Below are 19,935 nucleotides of genomic sequence, written 5' to 3' on the forward strand. Positions count from 1 at the left end.
CATCATTATTACATGTGGAAGGACTCCTTTGCTTATAGCTAAGAGATAAACGGGTACGTTTCTCCAGATGGGGAGTGGGATCAGGACCGCTGTGAGGATTAAGAAGGTCGAAGTAGCCCCGACTCTTGACAACCTTGCCGCTTCCTTCCTCTCCACCTCTGCCAGTTCTGCTAGGGATTCCGCTAGGTCCCCAGGAGTTGCTGTGCCACGGGGCATTGCAGGGTGTCCAGCAGATGAAAGATGGGGGTTACATGCCAAAGAAGAAGGGGAAACCACACAGAGTTTGGAGAGTGATTTTGAAAGAGTGCTCTGACACGTTGCACGCTCCAACCGCCCCTGACTTCCTGCCTGCTCTGAGACTGGGGGGATGTTTCTCACCACAGATGAATTAGCATAACCTGACTGGTGCATCATCCTAAAATGAAATGTGGCCCCGCCATTCCCTCCCCTGAGGACGGTCAGCTCTTCCTTGGTGTCACTTCGAGTCCTGCGTCCTTCTGCCTGCCTGGCACACATTCTTGCCTTGTCTGGACCATCCCCTCACCTGGTGGAGGAGCTCACTGCGTGACTTGTAGACCCCTGTGCTGGAGAGTCTAAGGTGGGCACCTGAGCTCCACAAGGCTTTGCTAGCTCCAGAGCCTTGCCCATGTGTGCCCTTCACAGAGACGCCCAGGAGCCCTCGTCTCTGCACATCCTGCCTGACATGGGACCTCGGCGGGCTCCTTCTCCTGGACACAGTGTGCTGACCACAGTTGGAGGGGCTCTGGGCATTTACTGAGTCTCTCTGATGTTGCTTCTGCTTTGAGCCATTTACCTCCAGGGGGAGAGAAAAGCGACGGAGGGTGAGCAGCCTCGGGGGAGCTGAGTGTGTGCACAGCACCCGCAGGCTGGGCAGAGTGAAAAGCTGCCCACGGCGGGGCAGGCATCCCGCTGCACCATGGCCTCCACCCTCGCTTATTTCTTCTTATCTTGCCCGCTTGACTGCAATTTTGTTATATAAGTGAGAAGTTTGGATTTTGGTTGAAAATGAACTTGGTTATCTTTTATTTTTTCTTAACAAAAATGCATGTATCTGAGGTGTTCAATGTGGTGTTTTGAGATATACACGTGTGTTAATTATTACAACAATCAAGTTAAAAATAACACCCATCACCTCATATGGTCACTTTGTATGTAGGTGTGTGTGTGTGTGTGTGTGTGTGTGTGTGTGTATGTGGTGAGAACACTTGAGGTTTGCCATCTCAGCTAATCTCGTGTTCAGCAGTCTTAGTAACTACAGTCACCAGACTGTGCGTGGTACGACCCTCGGCATCTGTCCACCTGAAAACCAGAAGTCTGTGCGCTCTGACCAGCTTCTCCCCGCCGCCTCCGCCCTCTGAGCCCAGGAACCACCGCTGCGTGCTGTGCATCTGGCAGTTCACATTTTTGCGTGCAATCTCACCCCTAAGAGAGACCGTGCAATGGTGGTCGTTCTTGGTCTGGCTTCTTTCACTTATCACAATGCCTTCAAGCTTTATCCACGTTGTCACAAAAGCAAAGTGTCCTTCTTATTTAAGGCTGAGTATTGGCAGCATTTTATATACAGCTTATGTTACATCTCAAGACCATAGAAGGAAAAGGAGAGTAAGTCCAGAAAAGAGAGAAATAGATCATTCTAAAAAGCTTTGAGGCCCTTATAACACCTGCTTCCTCCCCATCTCCCAAAGAAGCCCACTAACCCAGAGGTGAGGGGGGTTTCTGACAGTAATGTTCGCGGATAAAATTCTCCTTGTGTCTGATGTGTGCCGGATTCCATTCCAAATACGCACACACATTATGTTATACTTCACAATGATCCTAGTTAAAATATAGGATTATCGCCTCCATTTACGGGCTAGGAAAGAGGAAAGACAATGAGTTTCGGCGGTCTGTCCTCTGGGGTCCAGACACCTGATATCTCAGCTTTGCATTTTTAGATCTCTGGGCTTCTCCTGGGACTGTGGGCATCTAGGGAGAGGAAGTCAGGGCCGCCTGCCGCTCACCTCCTTTCCCAGGATGGAGCAGCTGAAGACGGTCTCAGGGTCTCACACTGATTATGACGCACGTGCACTCACGGGTGTACACACACACACACACACGCACACACATGCGTCTGCCCACCAGCCGGCTCAGCCCCGGGCCTCGGTGACGCACATGGACAACGCTTCCTGCAGACTAACAGAGCGATTCTTGACACGCTGTGTCCCATTTCTTCCCCTGGATCACTTCGGTCACCAGCATCCAGGCCCCCATAACTTCACTCTCCAGAGTGTTGCTTGACCGTCAAGCAGCTGAGACTTGGGGGACGTGGAGGAGAACCCCACACCATTTCTCTCAGACTCAGAGGGAAACAGGGCACACGAGCCGATGACAAGGTGACCCACGTGTCCCCGGCAGGCCAGGCTGGAGCCGATGCAGGCGCTGCACAGATGGCGTGCTGGCAGAGCCGTCTCCACGGGGTTGGGACGGCACAGAGCCCTCTTGTAAGACCCCAGCGGCACCATCCGGTGGGGACGGCCGGGCTGGCACCGGGAGTCGGTGCTGAGCCGGTTCTGATCTTGTGCCGGGAGGAGAGACCTACACATGCCTCGAAGCCAAGGCCCCCGATGAGCACAGGCTGTGGGCTGGAGCGCCTTCTCACCCAGGAGGCGAGTGAGCAGCACACACTTGTCCAAGCTTCAGGCTAGGGACTGTCAGAGCTGTCGTGGAAACGCCTGACACTTCCACTGGGCACGAGCGCAGAAAGGCCAGCGCTAGGGAAGACGTTGCTCACGAGGTGAGGAGCCGACCCCCGGGCCTCAGGACAAGTGTCCTCTCGTGTCTGGGCCCCTTCTCACACTCCCCAGGACATCGCCCCTTCCTACAACTAATGGATGAGCCGTCTAGGCTTTGTTGTGGCCTTAAGATGTCCTGAGCACAAACCTCAGATGAGCCCGGGAGCGAGGCTGGGGGCTGATGCCTCGGGGACAATGAAAGCATTCACAACCCTCCTTGCCCACCCTTATAGCTTCACCGCCTTAGAGGCCTCATTTGTCTTCCTTCCTGCGTCTCAGGAGCCCAGTGGGGTGACTGCACACCCAGCCCTGACCGTGGCTCTGACCCGAACCTTGCTCCTAACCCGCTTCTCGCCTTCAGGTGCCAAGGCAGGTGGCGGCAGACCCCTGTCTTCTGTTCTTTCAGACGTGTAGACGTTGCAGTTATCTAATCCTAAAAGGCGTGCTGTTTTGAGCTTTTAAAATAAGCACGTGGTCATACGTTCTATGTACTCAGACCTACCAGCGAAGAGGCAATTTCCTGGTGCTGGAGGGAGGGCGGCCCATGAACCACGAGGAAGCTGCATCTCGGGGACAGCGGATTCGGGGTGCCTAGAATTCATTTTATTTTACCTAACGTTTCATGAGATTAAAGGAACATGCGATATAATTACAGGAAAGTACCTACAAACTTGATCCATACAGAGTCCTGCTCTTCTAATTTTAGTATTTAAGACATCTCCCACGGCGCTGGGTGCAGCTCAGCGGGTGGTGGCTGCTGGCTGACCTCCACGTTCCTCCTTTCAGTGCACCGGCCTCCACACTGCGCCGGGGACTGCATCTCACGGCCACCCAGCCGTCCCCGGGCGTGGCGTTCCTTCCACACGCTCACCCTCACGCTGCGTCCCGAGCTTGTCCAGCTCCCTCGCCAGCACCCCCATCCCTCCTTACTGCACAAAGGCCTGCTTCTCCCCTTGCTGCCCACCTCTGCAGAGCTGGCGCAAGCTCAGGGCCCCATTGATCTTACGAGAAGCGCTGGGCTCCGCCAACTCAGCCCACACAAAGGCAGTGCAGAATCGGACCCCAGATTTCTCCATTCCAGAAAATTTGCTCCACTCAGATCAAATGCCTCTGGAATGCTAAGTCAAATAAAGCCACTCAGTAATTGGGCCTGATTTGAGACTGATGGAGCAAGCGAGTGGCTCCAGCTGCCGTGTCTTTTACAAACCAGGGTATAATGGTATATTAATGAAATGCAAGATGATCGGTTAGAGATCTGATCAGAGCCTTTAGAAACACACATGCGCCCTTAGGTCAGTAGGAGCTGTGTGTGTGTGTGTGTCTGTGTGTCTGTGTGTGTTGGAGGCAGGGCATAAGTAGGGAAGACGGCAGGAAAGTTTACAGACAGAATATTAAAAAGGGTAGAGAGGAATTAGGTAAGTCGTTTCTTCTAATACATCTCTAGTCACCCCGATCTGGATGAAAGTGCATCCTCAAATATTTAAAAAGAAAATAATGAATCTTACATTCTGGCTTCACGGAATAAAGAGGATTAAAATAGCTGAGCGGACAAAAAGAGGCAAGCACGAAAAGGAAAGCTCCTAATTAGTTAATACAGAACATGCTGAATCCAATTACGAGCGTCCTGCAGTTCGGATTTGGTTCTTTCTGAACAGATGAGAACAAATATGTCTGTAAATCAATACTGCATACCCGAGCATCTGAGCCGCATCCAGCCGCCGCACAGGGTGGAAAGGGGGCGTTCGACAGACCCACCGGGAAAGTGCTGACCTGACTTACGGGGATGGTCAGTGGCATAATTTTCTCAACCCCCCAGGAGACTGATAAAGAAACCAGAGTAGTTCATTAGCATAAGACTGGCAAAAAAAAAAGTATTGATTTTTAACTCCATAGAATATTCTGCTTTCATTACGATGAGCTAGGTTACATCTATTGGTCCTCACCCTGGTTAACCGTGAGTCTACTTTCTAATGAGAACACACCTGGAAGACAATGCAGAGAGCTCTTCCTTGCTGTCAGCTGTTGTCACAGTGATCTGGGAATCTTCCCTGTGAGTCCCAGCTTCGTATTTTTAGAAAGCAGCAGAGCATTTAACCCTCCGTAATTAGACTTTCCCCAAAAGGACAAGCTCATTTACACGACTGTCAGTGGAACCAGATCCTTCACCCACTGTGCTCGGTGTTTTCCCGTAATGTTTTAAACAACTTAGCAGGAATGAGACAAAATTAAGATAAAAACGTCAACGCTGTCGTCAGATCTCAGAAGGCTGCTCTAAACTTAGAAAATGCAGTTATATGCAGAAAAGTCGGTGCAAAATATACACTTGGTCAACTTTTTTGACAGTGTCAGGATTGTGAAGGATCTAGCTCGGGGAGAGGAGATTGCTATGGAGAACGTGCCTGGGCTCAGTTGGTGCCCCTGAGACTGGGCGATGGAGGGCGGAATGCCCACCCGGCTGGGGCACCTCAGTGTGATAGGGCGCTTGGGAGGGAGCACCAAGAACTTTACCATTTAATTGTCCTTCTTACCTTCCTGCCCCTGTTCCTTTCAGATCAAGGGGCAGTCTTGTGCTATATTAAAAGGCAACTTTCAGCTTCTCTAAACACACACACACTCACTTACACAGACAGAAAACAAGTCAGCACACCCGGAGAAGATTTGGGCTCAAAGATGGTGAACAGTGCAAAAGACGGCAGGACCCACGTCCACCTCCTCGGGCCAAGACCGTGTCCCATGTGGCCAGTGTCCCAGAGCCTGCTGTGGGTTAGGGCACAGTGGCACCTCAAAGTGGGTCCCCAGGCCTGAGGGCACAGCTGCGTCGGGAGCCACATGGCCCCACAGAGGCAAGAGGGCTCCTGGGGTCAGACACTGAGGCCCCACTTGCTCAGGACTGGTGGACAGAGGGCCTGCCTGTGAGCCCCCTCTAAAGGGCCACTGGCCCCTGTCCCCTGCCGCCTGCCTGCCTCCTGCGCACACTGGCTTCACCTGCTCCCCCAAGCACCACATCCTTGACACACCCTGGCTTCCCAACGCGGGTGTGAACCAGGCGAGCCACCGGTACCACAGCAGGTTTCCATGGTCTCGGAAGCACCAAGGTTTCACGGCAGTGGGTTTAAGAAAGCATCCCGTCTTCCTCTGAGAGAACTGAAATGCTCACCCACAGTATAGACGCCTGAGGGGTCCTGTGGTCCTGAGAACAGTGAACTGAGTTGGGGGCAGGTTTCTGAGCTTATTCACTTTGAGAGTCCCTTGGCACACCCACTCACACCCAGCTCTGTTAGTATCCACGCTTGAGTCCCTGCTGCCATGGGAGGTTTGAAGGGTCTGTGTGTTTCAGCCAGGCTGGGTTGCCCAAATCCCAGGGGACACCTGCCTGCTGGAAGGGCCTTGCTCAGGAGCCAGGCCAAGCCCAGGGCTCTGAAGAGCTGATACTGGTCCAGTCCAGCATGGTTGGGCTCTCCTGACCAGTCTTATTTAACTTCTATGCAGAGCACATCATGCGAAGTGCAGCGCTGGGTGAAGCACAAGCTGGTATCAAGATTGCTGGGAGAAATATTAATAATCTTATATACGCAGATGACATGACCCTTATGGCAGAAAGTGAAGAACTAAAGAGCCTCTTGATGAAAGTTAAAAAGGAGAGTGAAAAAGTTGGCTTAAAACTCAGCATTCAAAAAACTAAGACCATGGCATCCAGTCCCATCGCTTCATGGCAAATAGTTGGGGAAATAATGGAAATGGTGAGAGGCTTTATTTTGGGGGGCTCCAAAATCACTGCAGATGGTGACTGTAGCCATGAAAATAAGACACTTGCTCCTTGGAAGAAAATCTATGACCAACCTAGACAGCATATTAAAAAGCAGAGACATTACTTTGCCAACAAAGATCTGTCTAGTCAAAACTTTGGTTTTTCCAGTAGTCATGTATGAATGTGAGAGTTGTACTATAAAGAAAGCTGAGTGCCAAAGAATTGATGCTTTTGAAGTGTGGTGTTGGAGAAGACTCTCAAGAGTCCCTTGGAAAGCAAGGAGATCCAACCAGTTCATGCTAAAGGAAACCAGTCCTGAGTGTTCATTGGAAGGACTGATGCTAAAGCTGAAACTCCAATACTCTGGCCACCTGATGTGAAGAACTGACTCATTGGAAAAGACCCTGATGCTGGGAAAGATTGAAGGTGGGAGAAGGGGACGACAGAGGATGAGATGGCTGGATGGCATCACCAGCTCGATGGACTTAAGTCTGGGCAAGCTCCACGAGTCGGTGATGGCCAGAGAAACCTGGTGTGCTGCAGACCATGGGGTTGCAAAGAGTCGGACATGACTGAGCAACTGAACTGACCCATAAGTGCCCAGCCTTGCTGGCTGGGAAGTGTTTCCAGGACCATCCCTGGGAATGTGGGGTACTATGTCCAGCCAGTCCTGCTCAGTGATGGTCAACGAGCATTCTCAGAGGCCCAGCTCTCATTTTCCCAACATGGGAGCGGCTTCTGCCATGTCTGTCCTGCATCTGTCCCCCCACTCCTGAGTCACCCCCTAATCACTGGGCCATCTGGGAGGATCGGGGCACTAATAGGTATAAGAGAGGTCTGCTAAGTCCTCTTGAAAACCAGCAAAAATAGTGAGCATTCGAGATGCAAGAGTGAAAATATTGGAGGTGGAGGCATCACAGCCCCTAAGAGTGAACTTGACCTCATGCGAAGTTGCCCTGAATTGCAACAGCCCTTTCTAGTGGCTTAGAAGTTGTGTTGAAGACACTCCTTTCTGAAAGAGCTTACTGCCTTCCAAAAGTTTGTCCCTTCTCAGCACAGTTGGAGTTGTCAGGCCTTCTGCCCCCTTCACTGCCCTGAGTCGGGGTCCTTTGCTCTCCAGACAGGAGGGTCTTGGAAGGCTCTCCATGTGATGAGGAGTCCACCCCTCTGGACAGTGGGGCAAGGGTCAGAGTTGCTGGGAGGAAGCATCTTCTCCACCAGGCATTTTGCCTGAGAGATGATTGGTTGACAAAGGCTCCCACAGGAATCTCAAGGAAGCTGCCAGAACCAGAGCTCTTGCTCCTTAATTCCACATGATGTAGACTCATATGGACTTAATTTCCCCAGAGCTGAACAGACTCATCTGAACAAGCTGCAGCCACAAGCTACAGCCATTAGATGCTTCTCCCCTTGCCAGCACCTCCCCACGATGCTAGTCTGGATCTCAGTGTGCCTGGAGCAGTCCTGGTCTGATGTAGGATGTTTGTGTAGATGCCCACTGAGCCTCGAGGCACAGCTGCCCCTTTGGGAGGGACCCTGTGATGTTCAAGAACTCAGGAGGACTTTATCTAGGCGGCGAAGTATAAAAAGATTCCTTTAAGTTGCTCAGATAAGACGGTTAGACAGCATCATTGACTCAGTGGATATGAACTTGAGCAAACTCCAGGAGACAGTGGACTGGGGAGCCTGGTGTGCCACAGTCCACGGGGTCCCAAAGAGCAGGACACGACTTAGTGACGGGAAAGCAGCAGCGGAAGTTGGTGGAATGTGTTATCTCAATGTTCAAACCCTGTGGTTCTGTCTAGTGGGAGGCATGTGTCCCGGGACTGGCTTTAGGCAAGGTCTCCACAAAGCCCCAGAGGCTGCTGCAGCATCTGACCTGTCAGGAAGTGGCGGGGGCAAGGAAACAGAGCAGAGACTCCCCGAGAACCCAAACTGGGACAAGTGTGCTCACTTCCACTAGAACCTTCAACTCCTAGTAGTGAGGGCTACTTCCAGGAAAGGCCGGGGGCTCACCGAGCTTTCTGCACTGGGTTGAGCACTGTGAGCCAGGAGATGTGGTCGTGACCATTCTCAGTGCTACGATCGCGAACATTCGATGCGGAGGTGAGACGTCCCTTTAGGAAAAACACAGACTACTGCCTTGGCTCCTCTGAAGAAGATGGAAGAAAAAAGCGGGAAATTTGAGAGATGATCCAATCTTTTAGCTCTGTCTGCTTGTACCCTACCATTCAGCCAGCCTACGGGAAATAAGGAAGGAAAAAGAAGTTTTGACAGGATGACAGAAAGCAAAGAAGATCCAGCAGGAGCCAGCAATTCTGAGGGGAAACTGGAGGCCAAAAACCCACAAGCGAAGCTTAGCGGAGACACAAGACGTGGATGGGGAAGACCCGAGGCTGAGGAAGACTGCCACCCTCGCCGGGCACGGAGCAGGTCAGGGAGGGATGTGGTGTGCTAAGTCCCTCAGGCATGTCTGACTGTGCAACCCCATGGACCGTAGCCCGTGCTAAGGAGCCCAGGCTCCTCTGCCCCTGGGATTCTCCAGGCAAGAACACTGGAACGGGTGGCCATGCCCTCTTTAAGGGATCTTCCTGACCCAGGGATCAAACCCACGTCTCTTATGCCTACTGCATGGGCAGACAGGTTCTTTATCACTAGCACCACCTGGGAAGGCCCAGAGAGGTACATGTCCCCCCCAAAAGAAAGAGGCCAGGGCTGGGTTGGATTGAGACTTTGCCTGTGTCCACTGTGTTTGGGGGGGCCTGCGGGTGACCCCGTTTGGCCAGGACCATTGTAGCTTCAGCACTCAACGTCTGTAATCTAGGGCCCTTCTCTGCAACAGACGGGGGTGACCAGCCCTTCATCCTGCCCTCATGGGGAAAGGCTCCAACGGAGCAGGACACCCGGGTTCCCCCCTTTCCTCCATATTCTCTCTCCTCCTCCGTAGACATGTACTGCGAGTTTACAGCAGGGATTAAGGAGACACGTGGCTCACTGTGTACTCCCGAAATTCATATCCACCTGGAACCTCAGAAGGTGACCTTCATTAGAAATAGTCTTTGCTGATCTAACTAGTGAAGGTGAGGTCATGCTGGATGGGGGTGGCCCTAATCCAGTGACTAGAGTCATCTATGAGAGGAGAAAAGAGGGAAGACCATGGGTGATGGATGGAGGTGGGAGAGAGGTGCCCACAAGCCAAGGAATGTCAAGCAGTGCCAGAGGCCAGGAGGCCCTCTCTTCAGAGGAGGTGTGGCCCAACCAACAATCTCTATCAGATTGCTAGGGTCCCCAGAACCGAGAGAGAAGAAAGTTTTGCTATTTTAAGCCACTCAGTCTGTACTAAATGGTGCCAGCAGTCACAGAAAACGTAATCACCACGTCTCTTTTGGTCCCGGTCAAGACTGCTTCCCACTATCTTTTGGTGACTCCTTTCAATTCTAGTAAATAAAACTAGGGGGAGTCTCTCAGGTGGCACAGTGATAGGGCATCTACCTGCCAAGGTGGGCGATGCAGAATGGAATGGGTTCCCTCCCTGGGTTGGGAAGATCCCCTGGAGGAGGAAATGGCAAGCACTCCAGTATTCCTGCCTGGAGAATCCCATGGACTGGGGAGACTGGCCGGCTGCAGTCACAAAGAGTCAGACACAACTTAGCAATTGAACATGCCCAAAGGCTTAAAAAGGCAGACCCAGCTGGCTTGGACAGGCCCAGTGGATGTGAAACTTGCCCCTGGGTGCTCAGGCAAGACCCACCTCCCAGAGCCCCGAGACAGAGGAGCCAGATGGGCACACCTGATCGTGGCATCTGGCGGGAGGCACTGGTCCTTTGGTCAACCTTTAGCCCAGCCTCTGTGTGGGCACCTCCAGTGGAGCCCTAGTAAGAGGGTTGTCCCCAGAGGCTTCTGGGAGCTGCTGAGAAGCATCTGTTTGGCTGGAAGGATGGAGGGGCATCCAGAGCTCCACCCACATTTCTCCATGTCCTCAAGGAACTTTGGCACAAGACGCATGGTTGGTGTCCCTGGGGGCACGAAGCACAGGCAATCTTTGGCCTCCACTTCTCCTCCCCAGACTTCTGAGTCCTGGCTCATGGGGTTCTAAGTGGCTCTTCCCATGGCAACATCTGAGGACCCGTCTGAGAACACTGAGAAACTCTGCTCTCATTGTGGACTCTTACTTTTTGCCCGGAAGAGAGTCTTGGTCTTGGATGGTGTATCAGTCAGGGTACTCCAGAGAAATAGAACTGACAAGCCAAGGGGCTTTAATGTCTGTCAGAACACAGAGAAGATGGGTGAGTGGATGGATGGATGGATGGATAGGTAGATAAATGACAGATGGACAGATAGATAGAGGTTGAGATACCAAAACAGCAAAAACTGAGAGAATTAAATGACTAGTCCCCATGTTTTAACGGAAGTCCAACACAGCTATCTTCTATATATTCATCTCTCATACCTTTGATATACAGCTATATAGATATAATGTTATACCAACCAATGTTTTTTTTTTAACAAAAATAGGATTTTCTTTAAGAAATTTGTGGCTCAGATGGTAAGGAATTGACCTAGAATGCAAGAGTGCTAGGTTTGATCCCTGGGTTGCGAAGACCAGTATTCTTCAGAAATCCCATGGACAAAGGAGCCTGGTGGACTCCAGCCCATGCGGCCACAAAGAGTCAGACACAAGGAATTAGGACCCACAGTTGGGAGGCTGGCAGACCTGAAATCCACAAGACAAGCCAATAGTCTAGAAACTCAGGCAGGCGTGGACTCTGCTGTCTGGAGGCAGAACCCCTTCTTCTCTAGGAATCCTCAGGAATATCTGAGAAGACACAGTCATCCTAACACAAACTTCATGCGGAAAGAAGCCGTTCGTGATCGACTCTGCAGCTATGACCTCGGTAGGAAGTCAAACCTGGGAAGAGCATTCATTTGTCATCTGGCCTTCTTGAGATTAAACAGTTCAAAAACCCAGCTCTTTAAGCAGTTTATGGATGGGAACCCAAAGGAGCTGTCCAGGTATAGCTGTGTCCATCGGCCAGGCCACATGCTGGGGAGGCTTTGTTGATTCAGTGAAGGAGCTTTTTGAGTGCATGTTCGGTAAAAGTTCAACAGTGATGCCTAAAAACCCAGCAACTACTACAGAACCCCAGCCCGTTGTCTGGCAACCCGGAAAGAAAGAGCTCTCAAGGCAGGCAATCGTGAGGCCGGCCGTAGTTCCGAATAGGTGACTCAGGTCAGGCCTGCTAGAAAACGTATTTGCATTGCACCGCGCTTGAGATAACGCGCCAGCAGGCCCCTTTCCCCTTTATCGCTGGACATCTACTCCATGCCCTGTCCAGTCATCGAGAAGCCCCAGACTTGTTTGTTTTATCTGAGCAAACAGTGGCTTCCATTATGAACTTGCTTCAACTCTTCTGAAACCTTGGAAAGGGCACACACAACATATATTTTGATAGTTAGGACCGCTGTGAGCCCAAAAAACAGGCGCTTCCGGTAACGTGATCATTCTGAGTAGCTGCCTGGTACTTTTAACAGACTGCTCACTGGGATGGAAACAGAGTAAATAAAGATGTAGCTGATGTAGAGATATTGATGCAGATATACTCTTAGATAATTAATACAGATACAGATATGCACGTAATTTTACATACATACATATATAGGCAGAAAGACAGACGTGTAAAATTAACAAAATTTATTTTATTAAGTAAGCACACTGGGGTGACTTTTTTAAAGGTTTTTTTGATGTGGACAATTTTAAAAGTCTTTACTGAATTTACTGTAATATTATTTCTATTTTACATTTTGTTCTTTTGGGCACAAGACATGTGAGCTCTTACCTCCCTGACCAGGGATCGGTCCTGCACCTCCTGCATTGGGAGGCAAAGTCCTCACCACTGGAATACCTGGGCAGTCCCACGAGGGCCATTTCGGTTTTCTTTTTAACTTTTTATTTATATTGGGGTATAGCAGATTAACAAACAATGTTGCGATATTTTCAAGTGAACAGGGAAGGGACTCAGCCATACACATACATGCACCCATTCTTCCGCAAACCCCACTCCCATCCAAGCTGCCGCAGAGCGCTGAGCAGAGTTCCGTGCGCTGTGTGGCAAGTCCGTGTGGGTTATCCATTTTAAATATACGAATAGCAGTGCATGCATGCCTACCCCAACTCCCCAACTCTCCCGGACCATTCTGAATCACAGCTTTTCATAGAGCATTGCACTGAAACATGGAATTTCAGAAACTATGAATGCTCAGCAAAACTGCCTGGAGTGCACTCACTGTTTTCATTCTGCACAACGATGGATCTCCTAATTGCACGGGCCTGCTTCGCGCGCTGTTTGGTCACTGTCTAGCGCACCAAAACCTGTGAGCAACGGAAACTCAGACAGTGAGTGGCTGTTGTCCGCTTCGCTTTAGTGGGAGATTAACGTCCACTGTTAATTTCATGTTTACGATAGCGACTGTATTAATGGCAGGGACATAGACGCCGCACTTCTAGTTTAATGTAAATGTCATATGAATTGTTCTATGCTTATCAGAAGAGATAAGTTACATAAAAACTGAACGTGTGCCTTGTTTTTCACTTTGAAATTAAATCATTGCTCATTGAACCAAACTACTTGCTTTTGTGAGTGGCTTGTGCTTGCAGAAAGGTGTGTGGACGTGCAGGCATCACCGCAGTTCTGCAACACCGACTTCCCTTCCTTTCCTCCGTGATAACTCTCTATTTTGCAGCAACTTTCCAGTCAGGTGATGCACTGTGTTTTGAAAGAACTGTCTTTCTTGTTCAAAAATCTTAAAAAAAAAAAAAAAAAAAGTTTTCAGTGCTGTAAAGAAAAAAAAAATCCCTTCTTTTTGTTCCAAGAAGGCATATATGTTTTCTTTTTAATTGCCCAAAGTGTTAGCACAATTTTATTCTACATAAAGCCAATATTTATTCCAGTGTAAATATTGCCCAGGGATGTTTGGGGTAATCTATAACGCACAGAAGGGCTGCTGCAAGGACCATTAGTACAAGTGTATTTGAAACCCAGCCATGGCTGTTCCTGGACCGGGGCTCATTCTTCTTTGCATCTCGCCCTAAAGAATAATGATGCTCGCCCTTCAGCAGCGCTGTGTCGCCAGGAAATCTGTGGCACTGCCACTAAAGTGGTCTGTTCCAGGAATACGAATCTCCAGAGGTGGTGCATTTGGCACGACGGCCTTAATAAGCCTGGTATTACGTGGGCAAGCACAAATCTTTGAAAGAAGATCATTTAAACTCATTTTGAAAAGCGTCATGTTAGCTCATTTATTCTGTCTTCCCTCTTTGCTTCATAAAAGCAATTCAGGCAAATGAAGTCTCTCTAGGAGTAGGTGTCCCAGAGGCATCACCGACCACAGGGCAAGTTACAATCCAAACCTCCTTGGTAACAAAACGGAGAATGCCCGGGACATCTCACTGGTACACCTAGGTCAAGCTGTCTTGCTCCAGACCACTTACGTATAAAACAGCCCTGATGCCTTCGTCATGTTAGAGCAAGCATGTGTCCCTGCAGTCTGGAGGCAGGTACCAGCCCCATGAGGCTGAGTGTCACCTCTTGGCTTGGCCCTCCTCACAGCCCTGGGGACCGTCCAGGCTGGAAATGCAGGTGCCGTGCTATCTGGCTCCGCGTCCCAACCATCCTGCAGGCCAGGCTCAGCTTCATCTGTGCATCCCTCCTGGGCTCTGAGGGACACAAAGCCAGGAGTTTTCATCAGCAGAACATCTTTTAGTTTCTCTAGCTTCACTTGTTTAGAAATCAAAAGAAGGGTTTTTTGTTTGCTTTTGTCTCAGAATTTAGTTTTTTTCCAGATTTATCAACTTTGATTCAAGAATTAGCCAGACAAGCAATCTGTGAGTGCTGCCCTGGTGGCTCAGGTGGTGAAGATCCGCCTGCAATTCAGGAAACCCGGGTTCCATCCCTGGGTTGGGAAGATCCCCTGGAGAAGGGAGTGGCAACCCACTCCAGTGTTCTTGCCTGGAGAATCCCGTGGACAGAGGAGCCTGGCACATTATGGTCCATGGGGTCACAAAGAGTCGGACACGACTTAGTGACTGATATGCAAGGGGCACTGTGAGAGCCCAGCCAGCAAAACCTGGCCAGAGGTTGGCTCTGGAGAAATGGCTAGCACTGTCTGCGTAATCTCTGAGATTCAAGCCAAGAAGCTATTTTGGTTTAGATTATATGCAGTTCAGTTCAGTTTGGTTCAGTCGCTCAGTCGTGTCCGACTCTGCGACCCCATGAATCGCAGCACGCCAGGCCTCCCTGTCCATCACCAACTCTCGGAGTTCACTCAGACTCACGTCCATCTAGTCAGTGATGCCATCCAGCCATCTCATCCTCGGTCGTCCCCTTCTCCTCCTGCCCCCAATCCCTCCCAGTATCAGGGTCTTTTCCAATGAATCAACACTTTGCATGAGGTGGCCAAAGTACTAGAGTTTCAGCTTTAGCATCATTCCTTCCAAAGAAATCCCAGGGCTGATCTCCTTCAGAATGGACTGGTTGAATCTCCTTGCAGTCCAAGGGACTCTCAAGAGTCTTCTCTAACACCACAGTTCAAAAGCATCAATTCTTTGGTGCTCAGCCTTCTTCACAGTCCAACTCTCACATCCATACACGACCACTGGAAAAACCATAGCCTTGACTAGATGGACCTTAGTCAGCAAAGTAATGTCTCTGCTTTTAAATATACTGTCTAGGTTGGTCATAACTTTTCTTCCAAGGAGTAAGCGTCTTTTAATTTCATGGCTGCAGTCACCATCTGCAGTGATTTTGGAGCCCCAAAAAATAAAGTCTGATGCTGTTTCCACTGTTTCCCCATCTATTTCCCATGAAGCAAAATGCAAACAAATCTGTCCTAAGCCATTAGATGTCTCTAGTCTTTGCTTCAGCTCTCCACTGGGATGTTGCCGCCCAGGACGGACTCGGAGCTCAGGCAGAGTCGAGACCCAACCTTGGGAAATCCCTTGGACATGTGGTGAACTTCGGCCAAGGGAGGGCGTGGACTGGACAGAACCTCGCACGCAGCGCGTGACTGGCACAGCGGGCTGTGCTAGGAGTGCGGCTCCCAGGAGTGTAGAGGTAGGACCCGTCCGCCATCGTCCCGCAGTTAGCAGTCTTCTTGCTCTGCGGCTGCTGCTGGTCGGTTCTGTTGTGCCCGACTCTGTGCGACCCCACAGACGGCAGCCCACCAGGCTCCCCCGTCCCTGGGATTCTCCAGGCAAGAACCCTGGAGTGGGCTGCCATTTCCTTCTCCAATGCATGAAAGTGGAAAGTGAAAGTGAAGTCGCTCAGCCATTTCTGACTCTTAGCCACCCCATGGACTACAGCCTACCAGGCTCCTCTGTCCATGGGATTTTCCAGGCAAGGGTGCTGGAGTGGGGTGCCATTGCCTTCTCTATTTAAAATATGATTTATGCTTAAATACATACTCAGTCGCTCAGTTGTGCCCAACACTTTGCGGCTCCACAGACTGTAGCCCAGCAGGCTCCTCTGTCCATGGGGTTTCCCAGGCAAGAATACTGGAGCCATTTTCTATTCCAGGGTATCTTCCTGACCCAGGAATCGAACCCGGATCTCCTGCATCTCCTCAATTGGCGAGTGGATTCCTTACCTGCCGAGCCACCGGGGAAGCACACACACACACACACACACACACACACACACACACACACACACACACACACACACAACGTTGTTTCCATAAAATAGAATTTACTTTACCTTCAGTTACCGTTTGGGTCCTTTGGATCCTTTTATAAACTCTAAAATAAAAAATAGGGATCTCACTGATTTTTTTTTTTCCTATATTTTGAAGCATTTCACCATTTTAACACTCTAGGAATTTTTTCTTCTTTGTATATTTTTTCAAACTGTCCTTTAAAAAAACTAACATGATAAATATAGAATAATGATGGAATCACCTAGAAGGATAAAAAGTAATAAAATAAACTGCTATTATGTCATCATCCTTCGTTTTTTCTGTGTGTGTGTGTGTATGTGGTGTTCAAAATATTTCATTGTCTTTCCAGAAGATTTAAAACTGACCTGACAACTTTCTTTGTACTTTGTTTTAGTTTTATTGAAAATATTTAAGAGTTTAGAAGTTTTCAGATTCTGCCCAAAATGGTAGAAAGAAAAGAGATGAAAGTGAAAGATGTCTCACCATAATTAGGCAACTCGGAAGGTTAACACATAGATGTCAGCACTCTGAAATCTCACAGCATGTGCAAATGGCCTAAATGTGTTTTCTCAAACTTGAGAATCTACGAGTGAACAATGCCTCCTGCAGACAAAGGGGAGACACGGTACTGTCACCCAAGGGGTCACCCAACAGCAAGGGTTACGTCAGGCAGCTGACTGGGACGAGACCCTGCACCTTCCTGTTTGGCTAAATGGAAGGTGATGCTAACCTTTCAGCTTTTATGATACTGATGATGTTTTTGCATGAAAATGTACTTCATACCGTTCTTAAGTGGACAAATAGTAGGTATGTGTGTATATAAAATGATTGGAAGAAAACAGATGATGTAAAACTGAAAAAAATCATTAGATTTATTCTTTCAATTAAGGATTATACATCTAAAAATGAAAATTGTTTGAAACTATGGAGCAAAGAAGATGGCCACTTTCTCTCTTCAAGAAATTATGAGGTGTCCAAAATTTCAAAAACTTCTTTAAGTATTGTGTTTGAATGGTGCAAACTCAAAAAGAACTCAAAGAAAGCCACGGTAATCTAGAAACTCTCAGAGAAATAATTAGAATTTGTCATCAGTTTTTGCAGGAAAGTTTTGTTCTGGGTTCAGACAAGTAGTTTCATGAGCTGATGGTGTATTCGGAGGACTAATCCATTTCACACATGTACAGCTGCACACTGGAATACACAAAATCAAAGTGTGGGCTTGCTGGCCCTCTGCACAGGAAGCTCTGCTCGATGCTACGTAACAACCAAACAGGAGAGAATTAGAAAAGGAATGCACACGTGTTTTAGTATAATGGAGTCACTTTGCTGTGCACGTGAAACCAGCCCAGCCCTGTTAATCAGCTGTACTCCAGAACTCTTGCCTGGAGAACCCATGGACAGAGGAGCCTGGCGGGCTACAGTCCACGGGTGGCAGAGTCGGAGACAGCCAAGCGATTTCCACTTTCACTTTCATACTCCAGTATAAAATTAAAAGTTAAAAAAAAATGTAGGTTTGCAATGCTAAAATTCTTGTCATTGTAAATTATTTATAAAATGACTTAAAATACAGACAAAGAGGAAAAAGATCCATTGTGCCAAGATGATGAATGGGGATGACTATTCCTGACATCCTGAGCATATTAGTCAGGGTTCTCCGAGGAGACAATAAGAGACTGTATAGATATATACACGGGGGCAGAGGGAGACAGAGAAAGAGAGGGAGGGAGGGAGACCAAGAGACTGATCATAAAGAATCCCCTTGGCTTGTGTGGCTGTGGGGCTGCGAAGTCCCAGTCTTCAGTGAGAGGCTGGACACCCAGCAGAGCCTGGGGCACGGTTCCGGTCCGGCTGTGGGGCCTGAGAGCAGGAGAGCCTGTGGCGCCTGCCCTGGCCTGAGTGCAGGTCCGCCGCTGGAGACCAGTGTCCCAGCTAGAAGACGGTCAGGCAGAAACGCCTCCCTAATCAGCCATTTGTTCAGCTCAGGGTCCCAGCGGGTTGGGTGTGGCCCACCCTCACCATGGGGCTTCCCAGGTAACCTGGTGGTCAAGATCCCGCCTGCCAGTGCCGGAGACTCAAGAGGCCCGGGTTCGAACCCTGGGTGGGGAAGATCCCCTGGAGAAGGAAATGGCAGCCTACTGCAGCATTCTCGCCCGGAAAACCCCCTGGACAGGAGGGCTACAGTCCGTGGGGCCACAGTTGGACATGACTGACCACACACGCCACCCTCACTGCCAAGGGTGACAGATTTTCTCAGACGCTAACCTCATCCAGAAACAGTCACACCCAGAGCAACACAGAGCCCAACATCCGGGCGCCTCGTGGTCCATCCGAGCTGACACGCGGTGACATCACGGGTGGCCCCTGGCGTCTGGAAAGGGCGCCCCAGGGTGTGTCCCTTCAGTGTCTCCAGGAGACAGCAGTCCCGGTGGTCACACGCCCTGGAACACACATGTGCGACGTGCTGCAGACGGGCCTGTCCACGCCGGCAGCTGCATCCAGCCCGGTGCGCTGTCCAGCCTCCAGCACACACTGACTGACATGTGCGGGCATTTGATTGGGTGCGGACCTCACTTCCTGGGGGACACAGAATAAGAGAGTGAATGTGGCTGATACAACAGCAGCTTCACCTCGTTAGAGCAAGGCCAGTGCCCAGCGGATCCTGGATGCGTGTCCTCTAGGGAAGGAGGAGAAGCGCAAGGACAGAAGGAAGAGGGGGCTTTGGGTCAGGAGGGGGCTCAGAGGGGCAGAGGAGGGGCAGGGGGGCCAGGCCCTGGGTGGGAGGAACCTGTTGATTCTTTCCCTGGTGAGTCTTGCATCAGAAGACAGGACCTCACCCAGAATCATCACCTGGTAGGCTGCTGATTCTGACCCTCGTTCTCGCAGAGGACTCGGGGTGTGCAGCACAGCCAGATGGACCTGGGGAGACCCCGTGGGCCTGTCCTGTCTGCAGCGCGGTGTCTAGAGATGCAGTGGGGCCCGAGCCCACTTCGTTTGCTCTCAGAGGACGGAGGCGGTGGCCACACGCCGCCCAGGGTCACAGCGCTCCTGGGCACGGGGCTCCGTGACTGTCCTCTGCTACACCCTCACCCTAACGTGACCTGCACCCCTCACCTGTCCTCTGACCTCCCTCCTGACAGCTCCGGGCCCGGGCCCCAGCCCAGACTCGGTGTTGGTCCCCGTCCTGAGCCCTCCCCACACTGTGCTCTGGATTCGAGGTTCTCCTCGGGGCCCCCTCACTCTCACTCTGCCCAAGACTCTCTCCACCCATCAGCCCGGCTTTGGACAGAGGCCGCCGCCCTGGCCTTGTTCTCCTGGGAGGCGAGAGGAGGAACCAGGCCGGGCTCTGTGCCTGCTCTGGAGCCCCTTTACTGGGCCGTTCCTTCCAAGGCCTTCGGACGGCGCTGTGTGGCTGGGATGGTGGAGCAAGGCACGCTGGAGGCTCCAGGGTCGTAGCCAGAGTCAGGAGGCCGGGACCCCTCAGGAGCATGTTGCCACAGCGTGTCCAAGTCCAAAGGGCCAGCGAAGGGTGACTCAGGGGCGGGCTTCCCTAGACTGCCCCAAACTGGAGGCCTCACACACCTGGGCCTGCCTCGGGGGGAGGAGGGCTGACCTGAGTCCCAGAGCTCACGTGTCTGACCCGCTCTCTGTGTGTTCACATCCTGACCCCTGCTCTGGAGGCACTCG

Source organism: Capricornis sumatraensis, chromosome 18, assembly GCF_032405125.1.
Source record: "Capricornis sumatraensis isolate serow.1 chromosome 18, serow.2, whole genome shotgun sequence".
Lineage (NCBI taxonomy): Eukaryota > Metazoa > Chordata > Mammalia > Artiodactyla > Bovidae > Capricornis > Capricornis sumatraensis.